The 23,385-nt window shown below is 45.2% G+C and overlaps 1 protein-coding gene across 5 annotated transcripts in view; it reads right to left on the bottom strand.

The window, feature by feature from the left end:
• Window positions 1-23,385, bottom strand: part of LOC106560325 (guanine nucleotide-binding protein G(I)/G(S)/G(O) subunit gamma-12) — a 58,395-nt gene that overhangs the window by 14,068 nt on the left and 20,942 nt on the right. Inside the window, exon 1 of one of the 5 annotated variants that reach the window (XM_014123132.2) lies at window positions 10,491-10,576. The exons of the other annotated variants lie outside the window; for them this stretch is intronic. The gene's annotated coding sequence lies outside the window, so the exon portion shown is untranslated. Of the gene's footprint in view, window positions 1-10,490; window positions 10,577-23,385 lie in introns of those variants that run through there. 5 annotated transcript variants of the gene reach the window in all.

The following is a 23,385-nucleotide window of genomic DNA, read 5'->3' as shown; positions in this document are numbered from 1 at the left end:
AGAGCAGAGGAGAGAGAGTTAGCTTTAGCAGTGCGGAGAGCCTCCGTGACACAGAGAAGAGCAGTCTCAGTTGAATGCCCAGTCTTGAAACCTGACTGATTAGGATCAAGAAGGTCATTCTGAGAGAGATAGCAGGAGAGCTGGCCAAGGACGGCACGTTCAAGAGTTTTGGAGAGAAAAGAAAGAAGGGATACTGGTCTGTAGTTGTTGACATCGGAGGGATCGAGTGTAGGTTTTTTTCAGAAGGGGTGCAACTCTCGCTCTCTTGAAGACGGAAGGGACGTAGCCAGCGGTCAAGGATGAGTTGATGAGCGAGGTGAGGTAGGGGAGAAGGTCTCCGGAAATGGTCTGGAGAAGAGAGGAGGGGATAGGGTCAAGTGGGCAGGTTGTTGGGCGGCCGGCCGTCACAAGACGCGAGATTTCATCTGGAGAGAGAGGGGAGAAAGAGGTCAAAGCACAGGGTAGGGCAGTGTGAGCAGGACCAGCGGTGTCGTTTGACTTAGCAAACGAGGATCGGATATCGTCAACCTTCTTTCAAAATGGTTGACGAAGTCATCCGCAGAGAGGGAGGAGGGGGAGGGGGGGGAGGAGGATTCAGGAGGGAGGAGAAGGTAGCAAAGAGCTTCCTAGGGTTAGAGGAAGATATGATGGTAGATGCAATGCAACAGGAATGACAGTCAAGCAGGTTTGAGTATTGACCGTAAGAGGTGCCACATTGATTCTAAGTGATAATGATGATGACAGATTTACTGTGCAGTTATTTGTTGTTCAGACTGAATAGTGGGGAATAGTGGGGTGCCGTTAGGGAGACAACAAAGTGTTGTATTTACAATCTACTCAACCGGATAGAAGGGTTCTTAGCCATTGAGTCACCAACAATGCAGTTTTAAGAAAAATAAGTGTTAAGAAAGTATTTACTAAAATAAACTGAAGTAAAAAAGAAATAAAAAAGAATTAAAGAGCAACAATAAAATAACAGTAGCGAGGCTATATACAGGGGATATATGTTCTTCCACAGAGCTCTGTGAAGGGAAGTAGCGAATTAGGTGGTCGGCTGAGGTTAAACCCAGAACAATAATGTCTCACACAGACTCTTTTCTCACCCTTTCCTCCGTCTCTTCCTTCCCACCTGGGCTTTCATGTGAAGGCAATCAGGTTCTCTTGTCTTTCAGTTTCTGTAGTGTATCTCACCAAGAGTCACACATTCGGAGTCGTCCCACACAACACAACAGACAGATTGCCAATCAGTCAGAAAGTGATCAAAGCTTTGTGAGTAAGATGTCTTTGATGTAAGATTTCCTAAGACACAGCGACACTCCATCTATGGCTTCCAGCGCATGTACACCCTGCAGTGAGAGGGAAGGTGAACAACATCCATGGATTAAGTCTTGCTTTGAAGTGTATTTATTCTTCATATAATACATCTGTGAGCCAGTCAATAGATGGATGACAAGCAAAAGAGCAAAAGTCAAGATCCCAGGTGTGTTTACACATTGACATTGATGTGCATCATTTCCTTTCAGGAAGCACACTGTATATTTTATCTTAATTCAACATATTTGTTTTTCATTCGATCATTATCAGTGTCTTCACAAAACTGGGGTCATTTGTAGCCTAGTAGTAAATATGAGATCAGCTATGCACACTATTCTTTCAGCAGGCAACAGGGAGACATGTGAGAGAGAGAAGGAGAGAGTGTCTGTCTGGAGAGTAGTCAAAGGGAGAATCTGTCTGGCACAGTGTGTATGACCAGATGCCACATCAATGAAACGCTCCACCATCTGGTTCTATTAATACACAGTGCACAAACACACAGAGTAGGAGAAAGGGCGGAGGAACAGGGAGGAGGGGTGTCATGCAAACTAAATCTGTTGCATGCAGTCCATTTACTTTGAAGCAGCGTAACGAAAAGGGCCTCGCACGCAACACTCTCTCCAGGTCCATTAGAGGCCTTTTATCTTACTTTAGAACAATCAGGACAGCTAAGCAAATTAAACAGGTTCTCTCTCTCTTTGCTACCCAGCAACTGAAAAGCTCACAAGCTGGTAAGGGTGGTGGTGAGGGACATTCATTTTCATGTGTCCCTCTATGTTGCTTACTTGCTTTAACGTCATTCGGCATACTTTCCGAACAGCTACAATTCATAAACACCTGTAAACATTGTAGCTGTCGTCATGCAGGATGACCTGAAAACAAAGGCTCAGCTCAGAGAGTATGACTGCTACTTGGCTTGCAGAGCGAGTGATACCCTCTCGGCATGGTTAAGCATTACAGATCAGATCATGAACTGTTAGTCAACCCTGTCTGCTCTGGTACATCTCAACACTAAGCCTCAGTGCTATGCCTTATCTATTGTATCCATCCCAGCCAAATGACACCATTTGCAGGGAAGCGTTTGACTGTCTCTCATCCTTTTGTTAACCTGCCCCTATCATGTGTTCTGGCATCGGCTTTAGAAAGATAAAAGTGTGAGGGTTGAGCCAGTGTTGAGGAGGGCTGAGGTGGGGAGGGCTGAGGTGGGGAGGGCTGAGGAGGGGGGGGGCTGAGGAGCGCTGAGGAGGGAAAAGCTGAGGTGGGGAGGGCTGAGGAGGGAGGGCTGAGGAAGGGAGGGCTGTTAAGGGGAGGACTGACAAGGGGAGGGCTGAGGAGGGAGGGCTGACAAGGGGAGGGCTGAGGAGGGGAGGGCTGAGGAGGGGAGGGCTGTTAAGGGGAGGACTGACAAGGGGAGGGCTGAGGAAGGGAGGGCTGAGGAGGAGAGAGATGAGGAGGGGAGGGCTGAGGAAGGGATGAGAGCTCATCTTTGTGTGTGGCAGTGTCTAGGAACTCAGGTGGTTAGTAACAAAAGGAAGCGTTGTGTTTGTTCTTGTTCAGGTAGTTATTGCAATTAATGACACACTAACTGCCACCAAACTGACACAGAACACGGTGCAGCTCTCATCATCTTCCAACTCCTCTTAAGCTCTCAAAGCCAGGGTAATACTAGTATCCTGTTTCTCAAGTCATGTAACTTTGCGAAATGTCTATAAGCACTCAGACAGCTTACTATTTACAAAACCTGTAACTCTGTAACATCTCTATTATGAGGTAGGTGTGATGAGATGTTATCACCTCTTCCAACTTGATAAGTGAGTATCTCAATCAGAAAGACAACTCAAACAGTGAGGTGATGCTAGCCTGGTTCCAGAGCTGTTTGTGCTGTCATACAACGACCATAGGAGTTGGCTATAAAGCACAAACAGATATGGGACCAGGCTAATATTCTGCTGCTTCTGGGTGGTGGTGTTTCATTCCTTTCCCTACAGTGATATAACTAATGTGGGTCATTAAGTGGAAAGCAGGAAATCCATCCTAAGCAGGGCAGTGAGTGACTGTAACTACTTACTGTGTGCTACACTGCCAGACCAGACCAGGCGGAGGCCACTGTTTCCTGTTGAGTAAGAGGGTTGAAAGGACTGAGGCCTCTAGTCTACTACTGGTCTGATACCGGTGACTGTGAAACCCACCTGGACTGCCGAGCTGAGAAAAACCCCTGTGACCGCACGGCACACAGAGCTAGCTTGAAGTTACAGCAGTTTGACCGCATATGCTTAAATCCCCCAGAGGATTGAGAAATGAGCTGAGGAACCCCCTCCACACACACACACACACACACACACACATACACGCACACACACACGCATGCACACACACACACACGCGCACGCACACACACACGCACGCACGCACGCACACACACACACGCACGCACACAAAACCAACTTCCTGTTGCCTGGAGCAGTTCTGTATTTCAGAGTAGAATTAGAGTAGTTGGATCTCAACGACCGACAGCCAATGACTCGCCTGTGTCTAGACAGATCAGAGGCCCCAACTGCAGTAGTAGCTCACTGGATAGGAATCCAGCTAGCCCACAACCCCTCATTGTTATACGACTACCTTGTGCTGCTTCTCTCACGTTGGCTGCACCAGAGAGTTACTTAATTCACAGTCCTCAATGCTATAATGGTGAACATATCTTACCCTACTACACATAAATGCAACCCCCCAGCTTTTGCAGTACAGCTGGCAATAAATATGACCTATTTCTTAATAGCTTGATTGGACTATTTTGCTGAACTACACAATTCTGTCAGTATTATGACAAAATATAACTTTCAGTTCTTGTGTAAAAGGAAGTACTGTTGAGTTCATATCTAAAGCAGAGCAGACAGGACATTCTCACCAGTTTGAATGCTAACTGAGACAAGACCACCATGCACATACAGAGCATTCAGAAAGTATTCAGACCCCTTGACTGTTTCCACATTTGGTTACTTTACAGCCGAATTCTAAAATGGATTAAATCAACAATAGAAAATCCTCCTCAATCAACACACACTACCCCATAATGACAATGCAAAAACAGGTTTTTAGACAAAAACTGAAATACTTTATTTACATAAGTATTCAGACCCTTTGCTATGAGACATGAAATTGAGCTCAGGTGCATCCTGTTTCCATTGATCATCCTTGACATGTTTCTACAACTTCGAGTCCACCTGTGGTAAATTCAATTGATTGGACATGATTTGGAAAGGCACACACCTGTCTATATAAGGTCCCTCAGGACCTCAGACTGGGGCGAAGGTTCACCTTCCAACAGGACAACGACCCTAAGCAAACAGCCAAGACAACACAGGAGTGGCTTCGGGACAAGTCTCTGAATATCCTTGAGTGGCCCAGCCAGGGCCCGGACTTCAAATCAAATGAAACTTTATTTGTCACATCCGCCAAATACAACAAGTTTAGACCTTACCATGAAACGCTTACTTACAAGCCCTTAACCAACAGTGCAGTTCAAGAAAGAGTTAAGAAAATATTTCCCAAATAAACAAAGAAGTAAAAAATGATAAAAAGTAACAAAATAAAAGAACAGGGGGTACCGGTACAGAGTCAATGTACGGGGGTACAGGTTTGTACATGGAGGTAGGGGTAAAGTGACTATGCATAGATAATAAACAGCGAGTAGCAGCAGTGTAAAAACAAAAGTGGGGGTCAATGTAAATTGTCCGGGTGGCCATTTGATTAATTGTTCAGCAGTCTTATGGCTTGGGGGTAGAAGCTGTTAAGGAGTCTTTTGGACCTAGTCTTGACACTCCAGTACCGCTTGCCGTGCAGTAGCAGAGAGCACAGTCTATGACTTGGGTGACTGGAGTCTTTGACAATTTTTAGTGCCTTCCTCTGACACGCCTAGTATATAGGTCCTGGATGTCAGGAAGCTTGGCCCCAGTGATGTACTGGGCCGGAGCACTACCCTCTGTAGTGTACAGTCGGATGCCGAGCAGTTGCCATACCAGGCGGTGATGCAACCAGTCAGGATGCTTTTGATGGTGCAGCTGTATAACTTTTTGAGGATATGGGGACCCATACCAAATCTTTTCAGTCTCCCGAGGGAGAATAGGTGTTGTCGTGCCCTCTTCACGACTGTCTTGGTGTGTTTGGACCATGATAGTTTGTTGGTGATGTGGACACCAAGGAACTTGAAACTCTCGACCCGCTCCACTACAGCCCCGTCGATGTTAATGGGGGCCTGATGTGGACACCAAGGAACTTGAAAGTGATTATGCATAGATAATAAACAGCAAGTAGCAGCAGTGTGCAAAACAAACAGAGAGAGGGGGGATGACAATGTAAATAGTCTGGTGGGCATTTGATTAATTGTTTAGCAGTCTTATGGCTTCGGGGTAGAAGTTGTTAAGGAGCGTTTTGGTCCTAGACTTGGCGCTCCGGTACCGCTTGCCGTGCGGTAGCAGAAAAAACTGTCTATAACTTGGGTGACTGGAGTCTCTGACAATTTTTGGGGCCTTCCTCTGACTTGAACCCGAATCGAACATCTCTGCTTGCACATATAAATGTGCAAGCATTTCTAAAAACCTGTTTTTGCTTCGTCATTATGGGGTATTGTGTGTAGATTGATGAGGGAAAAAAACGATTTCATCCACTTTAGAATAAGGCTGTAACGTAACAAAATGTCAAGGGGTCTGAATACTTTCTGGATGTACTGTACATGTCTTATGAAAGAACAATATTCCAAAGTATAAGTCTCATCAGAATGAGGTGGTTCCACTAACAGATACACTAAGTATCTAATGCTCCTTCCATTTCCTGCTGTGCTGTTTCATTCTGTGGCAAAACAATTGTGTACATCATGTTCAAAGTTCATCTGATGTGTGTAATCCCTTCAAGGTAGCTGGCAGAGAGGAGTGTCACCTTTCCTCTATTTACCACAAGACATTCCTGACTGCCAGAGCTGGAACAAGAGGACATGCAGTGTAAATCAATACTTCCAGGGAACATGCATGAGGGGAATACAGGGTGGGTGACTTGTAAAAAGATGATGCTTCTTTATAATGCATGTCCTTCCTGTTGCATTTAGGATTTAAGCCCTATTAACGATTCCATTCCAGAGCCCTATGCGCCTTGGTCAAAAGTAGTGCACCATATAGGGAATAGGATGCCATTTGGGAAACAGACAAGGACTTCCTTCTAGTAGAACATCATTATGCAATTCAAATGATAGGCTACTACAAAACTAGCAATTCTCAGCCAAATAGCCCAGGGGCCTGTGTACCTTCAGAGTATTTGATTAAGAATGACTGACATCTACGTTGCAAATGACAACAACAAAAGAGGTGGAGGTAAGGTGTATGTCACGTTGCCTATGGACGGAAGGGGTTTGAGTCTCAAAAGCAAACAAAACACAAAAACACCTTAAGTCCCTGTTTGTATTGTACTAATGGAGAGGACTAAGAGCATGAAACTGCAGAGATGAGACACTGACAGCATCCCAAATGATACCATATTCCCTATGTAGTGTACTACAGAGCCCTTAGGGCTCTGGTCAGAAGTAGTGCACAATATAGGGAATAGGGTGCCAATTGGCATACATCCACTGCCAGCAGGCTGAGGTGGGGCCATTGTTGATGACACATCATTTGTCCTATTGGAATGGAATATGGGCATTCTGAGGATGACAACTACACACACACACATTGTTTTCAGTCTCTTATCTATCATATAACATGCATACTCAGTGTTCTTTCTGTTATCTGTCAAACGCTGAACGTCCGATCAACATGACTATATACAGTACTAACTGGGCCGTAACTCATTTAGTTGTAAAAATAAAACGTAAAGTTACTGTAAATTGTTAGCACAAGAACATTGTCTTATATGATGCTACTTTTTATGATAGTATATGGCACAAGAGAAAAGACATTTGTAAAGAGAGTGAAACAGTAAAGTATGTTTTAAAGGACCTTTTGTAAGGGTGAAACAGTGAAACAGTAAAGTATGTTTTAAAGGACCTTTTGTAAGGGTGAAACAGTAAAGAATGTTTTAAAGGACCTTCTGTAAGGTTGAAACAGTGAAACAGTAAAGTATGTTTTAAAGGACCTTCTGTAAGGGTGAAACAGTGAAACAGTAAAGTATGTTTTAAAGGACCTTCTGTAAGGTTGAAACAGTGAAACAGTAAAGTATGTTTTAAAGGACCTTCTGTAAGGGTGAAACAGTGAAACAGTAAAGTATGTTTTAAAGGACCTTCTGTAAGGGTGAAACAGTGAAACAAACAGAAGCACAGTGCACCAACAAGATGAATCATGCAGATTTGATGACGCACATGCAATTAATAGTTTAGAGAAAACCCAAACTCATTAAAGTGATTATATGCAAAGCTAGAGTCCATGTACAAGTTCAAGAAGAACCTGTTCAAAGATATGTAAGAGACAATCAACGAGGTGCTATGCGTTCTATGGAAAATAATGAACTTCCAAGGAGTGGCATTATTTTCCAGAGAATGCATAGAGCCCCGAGTTGATTGGGAGACTTATGACTTATGGCTTGAGGGTAGAAGCTGTTAAGAAGCCTTTTGGACCAAGACTTGGCGCTCCGGTACCGCTTGCCGTGCGGTAGCAGAGAGTACAGTCTATGACTAGGGTGGCTGGACTCTTTGGAAATTTTAAGGGCCTTCCTCTGACACCGCCTGGTATAGAGGTCCTGGATGGCAGTGATGTACTGGGCCATACGCACTACCCTCTGTAGTGCCGTGCTTCCGGAGGCCGAGCAGTTGCCATAACAGGCAGTGATGCAACCATTCAGGATGTTCTCGATGGTGCAGCTGTATAACTTTTTGAGGATCTGAGGACCCATGCTAAATCTTTTCAGTCTTGTGAGGGGGAATAGGTGTTGCCGTGCCCTCTTCACAACGGTATTGGGGTGTTTGGACCATGATAGTTCATTGGTGATGTGCACACCAAGGAACTTGAGGCTCTCAACCTGCTCCACTACAGCCCTGTCGATGAGAATGGGGGTGTGCTTGGTCCTTCTTTTCCTGTAGTCCACAATCATCTCCTTTGTCTTGATCACGTTGAGGGAGAGGTTGTTATCCTGGCACAACACTGCCAGGTCTCTGACCTCCTCCCTATCGGCTGTCTCATCGTTGTTTGTGATCAGGCCTACCACTGTTGTGTCGTCTCCAAACTTAATGATGGTGTTGGAGTCGTGCTTGGCCATGCAGTCATGGGTGAACAGGGAGTACAGGAAGGAACTGAGCACGCACCGCTGAGGCGCCCCCGTATTGAGGATCAGCGTGGCAGATGAGCATGCACTAATGCACAGGTGCAACTTGTTTTCATTAATCATCCTTGAGATGTTTCTACAACTTGATTGGAGTCCACCTGTGGTAAATTCAACTGATTGGAAATGATTTGGAAAGGCACACACCTGTCTATATAAGGTCCCACAGTTGACAGTGCATGTCAGAGCAAAAACCAAGCCATGAGGTCAAAGGAATTTTCCGCAGAGCTCCGAGACAGGATTGTGTCATGGCACAGATCTGATGAAGGGTACCAAAAAATGTCTGCAGCATTGAAGGTCCCCAAGAACACAGTGGCCTCATCATTCTTAAATGGAAGAAGTTTGGAACCAACAAGACTCTTCCTAGAGCTGGCCAAACTGAGCAACCGGGGGAGAAGGGCCTTGGTCAGGGAGGTGAACAAGAACCCAATGGTCACTCTGACAAAACTCCAGAGTTCCTCTATGGAGATGGGAGAACCTTCCAGAAGGACAACCATCTCTGCAGCACTCCACCAATCAGGCCTTTATGGTAGAGTGGCCAGACAGAAGCCACTCCTCAGTAAAAAGGCACATGACAGCCCGCTTGGAGTTTGCGAAAAGGCACCTAAAGGATTCAGACCATAAGAAACAAGATTATCTGGTCTGATGAAACCAAGATTGAATTATTTGTCCTGAATACCAAGTGTCACTTCTGGAGGAAACCTGGCACCATCTTCTATGGTGAAGCATGGTGGTGGCAGCATCATACTGTGGGGATGTTTGTCAGTGGCAGGGACAGGGAGACTAGTCAGGATCAAGGGAAAGATGAACAGAGCAAAGTACAGAGAGATCCTTGATGAAAACCTGCTCCACAGTGCTCAAGACCTCAGACTGGGGCGAGGGTTTACCTTCCGACTCTAACAACACAGCCAAGGCTTCGAGACAAGTCTCTGAATGTCGTTGAGTGGCCCAGCCAGATCCCGGATTTGAACCTGATCTAACATCTCTGGAGATAACTGAAAATAGCTGTGCAGCGATGCTCCACATCCAACCTGTCAGAGCTTGAGAGGATCTGCAGAGAAGAATCAGAGAAACTCCCCAAATATAGGTGTGCCAAACCTGTAGCGTCATACCCAAGAAGAATCAAGGCTGTAATCGCTGCCAAAGGTGCTTCAACAATGTACTGAGTAAAGGGTCTGAATACTTATGTAAATGTGATAGTTTTTTATTTTTAATACATTTGCAAAAATTTCTAAAAACCTGTTTTTGCTTTGTCATAATGCGCTATTGTGTGTAGATTGATGAGGGTAAAAAACTATCGAATACATTTTAGAATACGGCTGTAACGTAACAAAATGTGGAAAAAGTCAAGGGGTCTGAATACTTTCCCGAATGCACTGTATAATACTTCAGATCTGATTCCACACTGGGACACAGGTCAAATGTGCAGCTCACAAAGTCTCTGGTGGTCAGGCTACAACACAACAGACAGTGCACAGTATGCACTAATTGCACAGCTACTCCAGGCATAGGAATAACATATTTTCTGGTCCTAAAGTATATTTTCTTTTACAGGCTACACCTGAATGAGGAAGTAAATATTAGTGTGGTAGACCCTAGTTAAGACTTTAAAACAGTTGGCACTGGAACATTCTTTCCTTATTTGGAGGGAATGTGAAAAGTCTGGAATGAGAATGAGGATGATCTAATCATGGCATCATCAGTAGCACTCTGGGGAAAGGATGGGGGTTGGTGGGGATGCATGATACCATTCCCTATCATGCCACTGTGGAAAGAGAGATTCTCACTAGGCCTACCACCTGACTGATTCTATATCACTGCTAACAGAAGACAGAAGTAAAAAGGGGAGGGAGGGGTAGAGAATAACAAAACAGGCTGACCTCACTGACTGGAATGCCACCCATCCTCCTCCCCCAGAGTGGACTTTAGAGCAGAGGATGGACGCTCGCTCTCTTTCTCTCCGTCTGTCTCTCTGTCCCCCCTCTCTCTCTATATACCTCTCCCCCACCCTCCATCTCTCTCTCTCTCTCTCTCTCTCTCTCTCCTTACCTTCTCTATCCCTCCCCTCTCTCTTTCTGCCCCCCCCTCTCTGTTGGGAGGGTAAGAGGAAGGAACTGTTGTTCTCATAACAGGCCAGCATGACTTCTCTCTTCTTGGAAGCCACCTGACTGACTGCACCCTAAAATACTGCAGAATTACTCACGGCACTCACCTCTAGCCCTGCTTACAACTCACACAAACATTCACACAAAGGACAAAGTTTGATGCTATTTACACTGCAGTGCATGCACTCAAACATATGCACAGTACATGGAGTGTACAAAACATTAGGAACACCTTCCTAATATTGAGTTGCACACCGTTTGCCCTCAGAACAGCCTCAATTAGTTGGGGCATGGTCTCTACATGGTGTCGAACGCGTTCCACAAGGGCGCTGGCCCATGTTGACTCCAATGCTTCCCACAGTTGTGTCAAGTTGGCTGGATGTCCTTTGGGTTGTGGAACATTCTTGATACACACAGGAAACATTTGAGTGTGAAAAACCCAGCATGTTTGCAGTTCTTGACACACTCAAACCAGTGCGCATGGCACCTTCTACCATACCCCGTTCAAAGGCACTTCAATCTTTTGTCTTGCCCGTTGACCCTCTGAATGGCACACATACACAATCCATGTCTCAATTGTCTCAAGGCTTAAAAGTCCTTCTTTAACCTGTCTCCTCCTCTTCATCTACACTGATTGAAGTGGATTTAAACAGTGACATCAATAAGGGATCATAGCTTCACCTGGATTCACCTGGTCAGTCTATGTCATGGAAAGAGCAGGTGTTCCTAATGTTTTGTACACAGTGTATTATGATACTCATTGATATTCAGTTAAGCAACATGGGAAAAACAAAATAGTCATGAATAAAAGAGACAAAAAATACAGACTATTTACAGTTATTTTATACAGCTATTTCTGTGCACCGTGCTAAACCTGGAATACTGTATGTGAGAGTCAGTGTGGACAAGATGCTCACATACAGAATAAAGAGCTGTATAGGAAAACTGCCTGCCTTCCTATTCCATATACTGTACATTCAATGACACCATTCATATGAAGCTGCTAAATATGTTGCTAATTTACAGATGGTCATCTTTCAACATTCTGTGGTCTTCGGGACTATCTGAAGATCTGTATACGTACATAGATGTGTGCACTTAACTCTGATGATCACCTAAATCATGTATTGATGTCAATGGATGATTTGTGCAAAAACTAGATATGTGCACAGATCTCAAGTTAGAAATCAGGCCTATTATACAGTGCATTCGGAAAGTATTCAGACCCATTCACTTTTTCCACATTTTGTTACGTTACAGCTTTATTCTAAAATGTATTAAAATAAATAAAAAATCTCATCAATCTACACACAATACCCCATAATGACAATGCGAAACTAGTGAGACTAGTCAGGATTAAGGGAAAGATAGATGGAGCAAAGTACATAGAAATTCTTGATGAAAACCTGCTCCAGAGCGCTCAGAACCTCAGACTGGGTCAAAGGTTCACCTTCCAACAGGACAACAACCCTAAGTACACTGCCAAGGCGACGCAGAAGTGGCTTCGGGGCAAGTCTCTGAATGTCCTTGAGTGGCCCAGCCAGAGCACGGACTTGAACCTGATCGATCATCTCTCTGGAGAGACCTGAAAATAGCTGTGCAGCAACACTCCCCATCCAACCTATCAGAGCTTGAGAGGATCTGCAGAGAAGAATCAGAGAAACTCCCCAAATACAGGTGTTGCCAAGCTTGTAGCGTCATACCCAAGAAGAATTAAGGCTGTAATCGCTGCCAAAGGTGCTTCAACAAAGTACTCAGTAAAGGGTCTGAATACTTATGTAAATGTGATATTTCAGTTTTAAATGTTTTATAAATTTGCTAAACTTTTTCTAAAAACCTGTTTTTGCTTTGTCATTGTGGGGTATTGTGTGTAGATTGATGAAAACAACGTCATCCATTTTAGAATAAAGCTGTAACGTAACAAAATGTGGAAAAAGCTAAGGGGTCTGAATACTTTCCGAATGCACTGTATGATGATGTTTTGCTGTGCAGATCAGTCTGAACCTTGTCGTTGACTTCAATGTCACATGGATCATGGACAAGCATTTTTCATTTAGTTTCTTGGAAATCATCGCATGACTCCAGCAAACTGAAAACAAAACAGTTCCTCAAACTGAACGGGGTGGGTCAATATCCCTTTTCTCCCAGTGAGACGGAGAGTGTCAGGTTACAAGTAGAGAGAGTGTCAGGTTACAAGTAGAGGGCAAGAGAGAGAGAAAGACAGACAGAGACAGAGACAGAGAAAGATTCTAAAACTAGTGCCCTCTACAGCTGTAGGATCCTAATTTGACCCAGTCTCCTACAGCTGTATGTGCACAAGATCATAGGAAAGGCTATATGAGAGAAAAAAGCATGCAGTGCCTCGTGTTGGAGACAGATAGAGATTGCGGGGAAGTAAGAAATGACATTTTCTTTTGTACGGTAGGACAGTGTTGTGGTACTCGAGTCCGGTCTCAAGACCACATATTGAGTGTCTTGGTCTTGTGTCGTGTTGGATCCAATTTACTCCATTTTACTCGGTCTTGGACAATGAGGACTTGTAATTTCTTTCCGAGACCAGCGGAGTATAAAAACGTGGAATTATCAGCTCCCATTCAGTCAGCGCATAAAACCGCGTTTGCTATATCCACACTCCTTTCATGACTAAGTAATATCTTATCGCCTATAGAAACCTGGACTTCCTACATTACTCGTAACATTACTGTCCCTTCGTTACTTTGTCGTGCTGGTCAGAATTTCCTTGATTCGCTGGTAGGGAAGAGTGATGGAAATTGTTTGAAAGTTGAGCACTATTAGTAAGGGGAGACCAGGGGAAGTTGGAACATATTTTCTATTTGTATCTATTATAGACCTGTTCAGGTTAGTGATCATTTGTAGACTGGCTCTATTCGCCCTCATCATGCATATTTTCACCATTATGAATGTCTATGTTCTTCTGAAATTTGAACACAGAAATACTGGACATTTTGAACTTTTATTATGGTGGCAATTTGACACAAGTACAATAATGGTCTTGACTTGGTCTCGGACCCCTCACCCCCTCCTGTTCTCGGTCTTGACTTGGTCTCGAACCCCTCACCCCCTCCCGTTCTCGGTCTTGACTTGGTCTCGAACCCCTCACCCCCTCCCGTTCTCGGTCTTGACTTGGTCTCGGACCCCTCACCCCCTCCCGTTCTCGGTCTTGACTTGGTCTCCTACCCCTCACCCCCTCCCGTTCTTGGTCTTGACTTGGTCTCGTACCCCTCACCCCCTCCCGTTCTCGGTCTTGACTTGGTCTCGGACCCCTCACCCCCTCCCGTTCTCGGTCTTGACTTGGTCTCGAACCCCTCACCCCCTCCCGTTCTCGGTCTTGACTTGGTCTCGTACCCCTCACCCCCTCCCGTTCTCGGTCTTGACTTGGTCTCGAACCCCTCACCCCCTCCCGTTCTCGGTCTTGACTTGGTCTCGTACCCCTCACCCCCTCCCGTTCTCGGTCTTGACTTGGTCTCGAACCCCTCACCCCCTCCTGTTCTCGGTCTTGACTTGGTCTCGGGGTAGGAGTCAGTCGACTGGGGTAAGAGTCAGTCTCTCTCACATTGCCATTATGTGTAACTGGCTGAGAGCCAGGTATGCGTCCTTGATTCACATGATTTCAATTCACTTCAGGAAGTAGCTATAGCAATTTGTCTCTGGCCAGAAGCCTGGCCGAAAAACACAATGACAAACATTCCCACTTTGGTTGCCTAAAGCATTACTGCAAGTCAATAGCTACTCTCATAAGGGGAAAATCCTAACTTCAAATTTTCACTATCTGACATCAATGCATGACTGACCAGGAGCCGGTTTCCCAAATGTATCTTAAGGCTAAGTTCATCATTATGCTTTTGGGAAACCAGGCCCTCAATAGTAGCCACTGGGCAAAAACAATAATGTTTCCACATAATTTCAACCAAAAAAAGCAATGTGATGACGTTGAATCAACGCTGAAAACAGATTTTTTTTTTTTCCCCAAATCCAATCAACACATTTTTTTTCACCCAACGTTTTACCTAAAACATGGTGATATTTTTGGTTGATTTCACGTTGAAGTCACGTTACTTGAAAACTCAACCAAATGTAAATAAAATCTAGATGTTGACCTGACGTCTGTGCCCAGTGGGTAAGGATTTTCCCCATAGTACGAACAGTATTGGTTCGAAGGCTCTAGCTTTGAGCCAGTGCCTAATGGAGCGTATTACCACAGGGGAGTTGTTAACAGGTTGTGATGGGGCTGCATTACACTGATAACAACCCCCAGGGGAACGAGGAGAACAGAGAATAGCCCCCCTCCAGGAATGAGACTGAGAGGTCCCTCCCTCTCCCCCTACTTTGCCCTACTTTTACTGCCAGTTGTGCATGCATCAGTGGGCTAGGAGGATGGCCTGACCTACCAAGATATCAATCGATCCATCCTACCCAGACAAAGTAGCCTACTGTTTTTTTTTATTATTATTTCACCTTTATTTAACCAGGTAGGCTAGTTGAGAACAAGTTCTCATTTGCAACTGCGACCTGGCCACGGCTGTCTCGGTCTTGGTTTAACTATTAGAGATTTTAAAATAGAGTTATATTTTCAATCTAGGTTGAGATACCTCACTAAAAAGCCACACAACAGGCAATGACAGACAGGAACATTCCAATAATCAAAGAACCTGTAGCCTGAGCCAATGCAGTGCCTGAAGCTTTCACCTGGTCTAGAACCTGTAGGCACTAGACAGCACTCACACCAGCTAAGACCTGACAGAGACTCTCCAGGCCCAGCCATGGCAGTGGAACCAGCATGTCGCATCCACCCATCGCACATGACATGGACTTTAATGGCTCACAGTGACGTGTGAGACAAAGGTGTGGACTACAGGAAAAAGAGGACCGCGCAGCCCCCATTCTCATCGACTGGGCTGTAGTGGAGCACACTGAGAGCTTTAAGTTCCTTGGTGTCCACATCACCAACAAACTAACATGGTCCAAGCACACCAAGACAGTCGTGAAGAGGGCACGACAAAACCTATTCCCCCTTAGGAGACTGAAAAGATATGTCATGGGTCCTCAGATCCTCAAAAGGTTCTACAGCTGCACCATCGAGAGCATCCTGACTGGTTGCATCACTGCCTGGTATGGCAACTGCTCAGCCTCCTGAAGCAAGGCACTACAGAGGGTAGTGTGAATGGCCCAGTACATCACTGGGGCCAGGAAGGCCCTAAAAATGATCAAAGACTCCAGCCACCCTAGTCAAAGACTGTTCTCTCTGCTACCGCACGGCAAGCGGTACCAGAGTGCCAAGGCTAGGTCCAAGAGGCTTCTAAACAGCTTCTACCCCCAAGCCATAAGACTCCTGAACACCTAATCAAATGGCTACCCAGAATATTTGCATTGCCCCACCCTCCCCCTCCCCATCTTTTACACCGCTGCTACTCTCTGTTGTTATCATCTATGCATAGTCACTTTAATAACTCTACCTACATGTACATATTACCTCAACTAACCGGTGCCCCCGCACATTGACTTTGTACTGGTACCCCCCTGTATATAGTCTAGAAGTCGACCGATTAATCGGAATGGCCGATTATTTAGGGCCGATTTCAAGTTTTCATAACAATCGGTAATCGTTATTTTTGGACACCGATTTTTTTTTTTACACCTTTATTTAACTAGGCAAGTCAGTTAAGAACACATTCTTATTTTCAATGACGGCCTAGGAACGGTGGGTTAACTGCCTTGTTCAGGGGCAGAACGACAGATTTTTACCTTGTCAGCTCGGGGATTCGTTTTTGCAACCTTCCGGTTACACGTCCAATGCTCTAACCACCTGTCTTACATTGCACTCCACGAGGAGCCTGCGTGGCGGGCTGACTACCTGTTACGCGAGGGCAGCAAGAAGCCAAGGTAAGTTGCTAGCTAGCCTTAAAGTTATCTTATAAAAAACAATCAATCTTAACATAATCACTAGTTAACTACACATGGTTGATGATATTACTAGTTTATCTAGCGTGTCCTGCGTTACATATAATCGATGCGGTGCCTGTTAATTTGTCATTGAATCACAGCCTACTTCGACAAACGGGTGATGATTTAACAAGCGCATTTGCGAAAAAAGCACTGTCGTTGCACCAATGTACCTAACCATAAACATCAATGCCTTTCTTTAAAATCAATACACAAGTATATATTTTTAAACCAGCATATTTAGTTAATATTGCCTGCTAACATGAATTTCTTTTAACTAGGGAAATTGTGTCACTTCTCTTGCGTTCCGTGCAAGCAGTCAGGGTATACGCAGCAGTTTGGGCCGCCTGGCTCATTGCGAACTGTGTGAAGTCCATTTATTCCTAACAAAGGCCGTAATTAATTATGACATAACATTGAAGGTTGTACAATGTAACAGCAATATTTAGACTTAGGGATGCCACCCGTTAGATAAAATACGGAACGTTTCCGTATTTCACTGAAAGAATAAATGTTTTGTTTTCGAAATTAGTTTCCGGATTCGACCATTTTAATGACCAAAGGCTCGTATTTCTGTGTGTTATTATGTTATAATTAAGTCTATGATTTGATAGAGCAGTCTGACTGAGCGATGGTAGGCACCAGCAGGCTCGTAAGCATTCATTCAAACAGCACTTTCGTGCGTTTGCCAGCAGCTCTTCGCAATGCTTCAAGCATTGTGCTGTTTATGACTTTAAGCCTATCAACTCCCGAGATTAGGCTGGTGTAACCGATGTGAAATGGCTAGCTTGTTAGCGGGGTGCGCGCTAATAGCGTTTCAAACGTCACTCGCTCTGAGACTTGGAGTAGTTGTTCCCCTTGCTCTGCATGGGTAACGCTGATTCGAGGGTGGCTGTAGTCGATGTGTTCCTGGTTCGAGCGCAGGTAGGAGCGAGGAGAGGAACGGAAGCTATACTGTTACACTGGCAATACTAAAGTGCCTATAAGAACATCCAATAGTCAAAGGTATATGAAATACAAATCGTATAGAGAGAAATAGTCCTATAATTCCTAGAATAACTACAACCTAAAACTTCTTACCTGGGAATATTGAAGACTCATGTTAAAAGGAACCACCAGCTTTCATATGTTCTCATGTTCTGAGCAAGGAACTTAAATGTTAGCTTTTTTACATGGCACTTATTGCACTTTTACTTTCTTCTCCAAAACTTAGTTTTTGCATTATTTAAACCAAATTGAACATGTTTCATTATTTATTTGAGGCTAAATTGATTTTATTGATGTATTATATTAAGTTAAAATAAGTGTTCATTCAGTATTGTTGTAATTGTCATTATTACAAATAAATAAATAAAAAAATTGGCCGATTAATCGGTATCGGCTTTTTTTGGTCCTCCAATAATCGGTAACGGCGTTGAAAAATCATAATCGGTCGACCTCTAATATAGTCTCGCTACTGTTATTTTACTGCTGCTCTTTAACTACTTGTTACTTTTATCTCTTATTCTTATCCATATTTTTTTTAACTGCATTGTTGGTTAGGGGCTCGCAAGTAAGCATTTCACTATAAGGTTGTATTTGTATACCTGTTGTATTTGGCGCATGTGACCAGTACATTTTGATTTGATTTGTGTGTGTGTGTGAGAGTAGTGTCTCCTCCAGACTAGACAGCATAACAGGCACGGTGCTAGCATTAGTATTCCAATGATAATGGAGTGTGACACAAACAAGCCTTGAAGCCCTGTCTGGTATGGTCTGGTATGGTTGTCTCAGATCAGCTGCCAGGGACCAGACTATATTCTACCCTCTCAGACAGACAGACAGAAACCTGCACCGGTGACTTAGCTGTAGAACATATGACATTCTTCCCTGATGCCATTCATGCAAAGAAGCTATCTTTTTTCCTTATTCTGATGGCATTCAGTTTAAACAGGAATGTGAGTCTGTCTATAACCAAAGAATGCTGCACCTGTCACATGGCCCAATGACATGGCATCTGGCTCCACAACATGCCAATCAGTGCTTTTTTAGTTGAAAATAGTTTGTGTATAGAACGCTCAAATTCAAACTGAATGCAATCAGGAGGCAGAGTAAACACTTACATGTGCACGTACACACTAATGCACACACACACACACTCCTGTCAAGAGCCAGAAGCCATGCAGTCAGTCAGTGCCCCCCAGCTGTATTTGCTGAGCTGGGATCAAGTCTTATCAGACAGGAAGCAGAACCCCTCAACGGTCTCTCCCTCGCAATGCTACTGAAGCAGGCAGCAGCCCTGTGAACACACACACACACAAACACAAACTAAGGCAACGTCCAGCCAAATCATCCACTGTACAGGCAGAATGGACACGTTTGAGTCGGTCAGCGAGACCAGACCCTGCTCTAAACAGGTACAGAGACGAGGGGGGAGAGACCAGACCCTGCTCTAAACAGGTACAGAGACGAGGGGGGAGAGACCAGGCCCTGCTCTAAACAGGTACAGAGACAAGGAGAGAGAGACCAGACCCTGCTCTAAACAGGTACAGAGACAAGGAGAGAGACCAGACCCTGCTCTAAACAGGTACAGAGAAGAGGAGGGAGAGACCAGACCCTGCTCTAAACAGGTACAGAGACAAGGAGAGAGAGACCAGACCCTGCTCTAAACAGGTACAGAGACAAGGAGAGAGAGACCAGACCCTGCTCTAAACAGGTACAGAGAAGAGGAGGGAGAGACCAGGCCCTGCTCTAAACAGGTACAGAGACAAGGAGAGAGAGACCAGACCCTGCTCTAAACAGGTACAGAGACAAGGAGAGAGACCAGCCCCTGCTCTAAACAGGTACAGAGAAGAGGAGGGAGAGACCAGGCCCTGCTCTAAACAGGTACAGAGAAGAGGAGGGAGAGACCAGACCCTGCTCTAAACAGGTACAGAGACAAGGAGAGAGACCAGACCCTGCTCTAAACAGGTACAGAGACAAGGAGAGAGACCAGACCCTGCTCTAAACAGGTACAGAGACGAGGAGAGAGACCAGACCCTGCTCTAAACAGGTACAGAGACAAGGAGAGAGAGACCAGACCCTGCTCTAAACAGGTACAGAGACAAGGAGAGAGACCAGACCCTGCTCTAAACAGGTACAGAGACAAGGAGAGAGACCAGACCCTGCTCTAAACAGGTACAGAGACAAGGAGAGAGACCAGACCCTGCTCTAAACAGGTACAGAGACAAGGAGAGAGACCAGGCCCTGCTCTAAACAGGTACAGAGAAGAGGAGAGAGATATCAGACCCTGCTCTAAACAGGTACAGAGACAAGGAGAGAGACCAGACCCTGCTCTAAACAGGTACAGAGACGAGGAGAGAGAGACCAGACCCTGCTCTAAACAGGTACAGAGATGAGGAGAGAGAGACCAGACCCTGCTCTAAACAGGTACAGAGACAAGGAGAGAGTCTAACAGCTTCACTGTATGTGTGGGTCTGACAGGGTGGATGTTGGTTTGTTTTATATGTCTAACTGCTGTGCCAAATACGCATCAAATGATCCTATAAACATGTTCTGAATAACCTTGCAGAAGAAGTACTCTAGGACCAAGATTACACTGACCACTGATGCTTTTCTTCCTTAGCAGCAGCCCAAGTCAACCTACTCTTTATTCTTGTGCTTTTCTGTAAGTTGGCATGTTCCTCCAGCATTGACATGCATAAGCTCACCACATAGTGATGCAGCTGAGGAGGATGGGTTTTCCTGGTGTCGGGTTCAAACTCCACCGGGAGTACAAGGAAGTATTCATTCAAGTTATGAGATCTCAGGGAGAAGGTATGTGAGGGCTAGTGTTGGTGGTTAGTTGGGAGTTACTGTGGATACGTCTCAAATAGCACCCTATTCCCTATATACTGCACTACGTTTGACCAGAGTCCTATGGCACTCTATTCTCTATGGGCCCTGGTTAAATGTAGTGCACTAAATAGGCAATAGGGTGCCATTTGGGCCAAACATACACTAAAACACCAATTGAACACAGTATCTGATTCTGCAACACTCTGTTGCACCACCCAGATTCAACCCCTAATGAACTTTTATCAAAAACTGCAAAGCTGCAAACCACCAACTCCGCAATGCTGGGAGATGGATGCAATTAAACATAACTTATTCATGGATTGTCAAATCTGGTATGGTAGGATCTAACGGTTGATATCAGTCACAGAGTTGGAAAACAGAATCAAAAGGAAAAAGGAAAAAGCAGCTCCTGCAGGAATTCAAGGCATGCGGACGGTCGGTGGCTGGGCAGATTCTTCAGAGCCACATCAAGATCCTGATTAAGTACCAAATGGCACTCTATTCCCAATTTAGTGCACTACTTTTGAACAGGGCCCATAGGGAATAGAGTGCCATTGGACTCTGGTCATAAGTAGTGCACTATATAGGGAATAGGGTGCCATTTGGGACGTAGCCCAGGTTACTAATGCAGCAGGTCTACATATAGAACACTTCCTCCCCTAACTGGCATTGTGCAGATGAGACAATAGCAGACTTCTCCAGGGATTTGTGTAATCCCACTATGTACAGACACAGAACTAGACCGTGGGCTATTAATAAATGCTATATTTATACGTTTTTTATGATATACTGTAAGTGCATTGTCCACCGCAAACATGCATTATCACATAAAGAAAGGAAAACATAATTCACTGCACTTCACCTTTGTAACACAGCAGTTATGTTAAATACAGTACAAAATGTCCACACAGTGAAAGCCATCTGCGTTGCGCTGCACAGTACAGTAGAGTACAGGGTGTCATCTGAATGACCTGTGGTGTAAGATAGATTTATGAAGCTGTTGCTGTGCTGTGGTGTCCTACTTCTATAAAGTCCATAGTGGACTACATTACAGCTGTGCTAAACAACGCATGCACAGGTCAAGGGCAGCGAGAGGCCAGTGTGAGAGGTTACAGAGCAGCCATCTAACACCTAGACTTCCATTCTAAGTATGTATCCCAAACGGCACCCTATTCTCTATATAGTGCACTCATTTTAACCAAAAGTAGTGCACTACAGTATATAGGGAATAGGGTGCCATATAGGGTGCCATTTGGGGTCCACACAAAATCTCTAGAGCCTAGTTAGTGGTGCAGGTGGATATCTTACTAAGATAGAAAGTGCTACCTATAACTGCACCCATAGCCTATAACTCCACCCATAGCCTGACAAGCCACATTTAGCACAGAGCATTTCTTCAGAGCAGAAAATTCTGAGGAAAGTAGTTCTGCAGGGGAACAGATAGCCAGCTGTTTGAACAGGGGGGACTGCTCTACTGGCCTTGTATCTCTGTGAGCCACCTGGCAGTGAGGGAGAAGGGACAGCCTCCTGTTGGCCTAACTGAGATATGCGAACAATGAGCAGCAGTGCCTCAGGGGTTTGGGGAGGAGAGGGTTAGAGAAGAGGGGGTTGGGGAGGAGAGAGGAAGAGAAGAGGGGTTTGGGGAGGAGAGGGTTAGAGAAGAGGGGTTTGGGGAGGAGAGGGAAAGAGAGGAGGGGTTTGGGGAGAGGAAGAGAAGAGGGGTTTGGGGAGGAGAGGAGAGGGGAAGAGAAGAGGGGTTTGGGGAGGAGAGGGGAAGAGAAGAGGGATTTGGGGAGGAGAGGGTTAGAGAAGAGGGGTTTGGGGAGGAGAGGGAAAGAGAGGAGGGGTTTGGGGAGAAGAAGAGAAGAGGGGTTTGGGGAGGAGAGGGGAAGAGAAGAGGGATTTGGGGAGGAGAGGGGAAGAGAAGAGGGGTTTGGGGATGAGATGGGAAGAAAGAAGGGGTTTGGGGAGGAGAGGGGAAGAGAAGAGGGGTTTGGGGAGGAGAGAAGAGAAGAAGAGAGGAGGACGGGGCATTCTGCTCTGTCTATCTTTTCGAGATCAAAACAGACCTATAATATCAAAGATCCACCACCATATTTTACAGTAGGTATTGGGTTCTTTTCTGCATATGCATTCTCATTTCGACACCAAACCCACCACTGGTGGTATTGAGGAGTATACCACCTCAGTCATATCCCAACCAGAAGCCATGGATTACAGGCAACATCCGCACCGAGCTAAAGACTAGAGCTGCTGCTTTCAAGGAGTGGGACACTAATCTGGACGCTTATAAATAATCCCGCTATGTCCTCAGACGAACCACCAAACAGGGAAAGCGTCAATCCAGGACTGAGATTGAATCCTACTACACTGGCTCTGATGCTCGTCGGATGTGGCAGGGCTTGCAAACTATTACGGACTACAAAGGGATACCCAGCTGCGAGCTGCCCAGTGACGCGAGCCTACCAGACAAGCTAAATGCCTTTTATGCTCGCTTTGAGGAAAGCAACACTGAAGCATGCACGAGAGCAACAGCTATTCCGGACGACTGTGTGATCATGCTTTCCGCTGCCAATGTGAGCAAAACCTTTAAACAGGTCAAGGATTACCAGTGCGTGTACTCAGAGCATGCGCGGACCAAATGGCAAGTGTCTTCACTGACATTTTCAACCTCTCCCTGACCGAGTCTGTAATACCTAAATGTTTCAAGCAGACCACCATTGTCCCCCTGCCCAAGAATGCGAAGGTAACCTTGCTAAATGACTTCCACCCCGTAGCACTCACGTCGGTAGCCATGAAGTGCTTTAAAAGGCTGGTCATGGCTCACATCAACACCATCATCCTGGAAACCCTAGACCCACTCCAATTCGCATACCGCCCCAACAGATCTACA

Source organism: Salmo salar, chromosome ssa10 (assembly GCF_905237065.1).
Source record: "Salmo salar chromosome ssa10, Ssal_v3.1, whole genome shotgun sequence".
In the NCBI taxonomy this organism is placed as follows: Eukaryota; Metazoa; Chordata; class Actinopteri; order Salmoniformes; family Salmonidae; genus Salmo; species Salmo salar.
The sequence above is the reverse complement of the archived record's forward strand: the minus strand, read 5'-3'. Positions and strand labels throughout refer to the sequence as shown.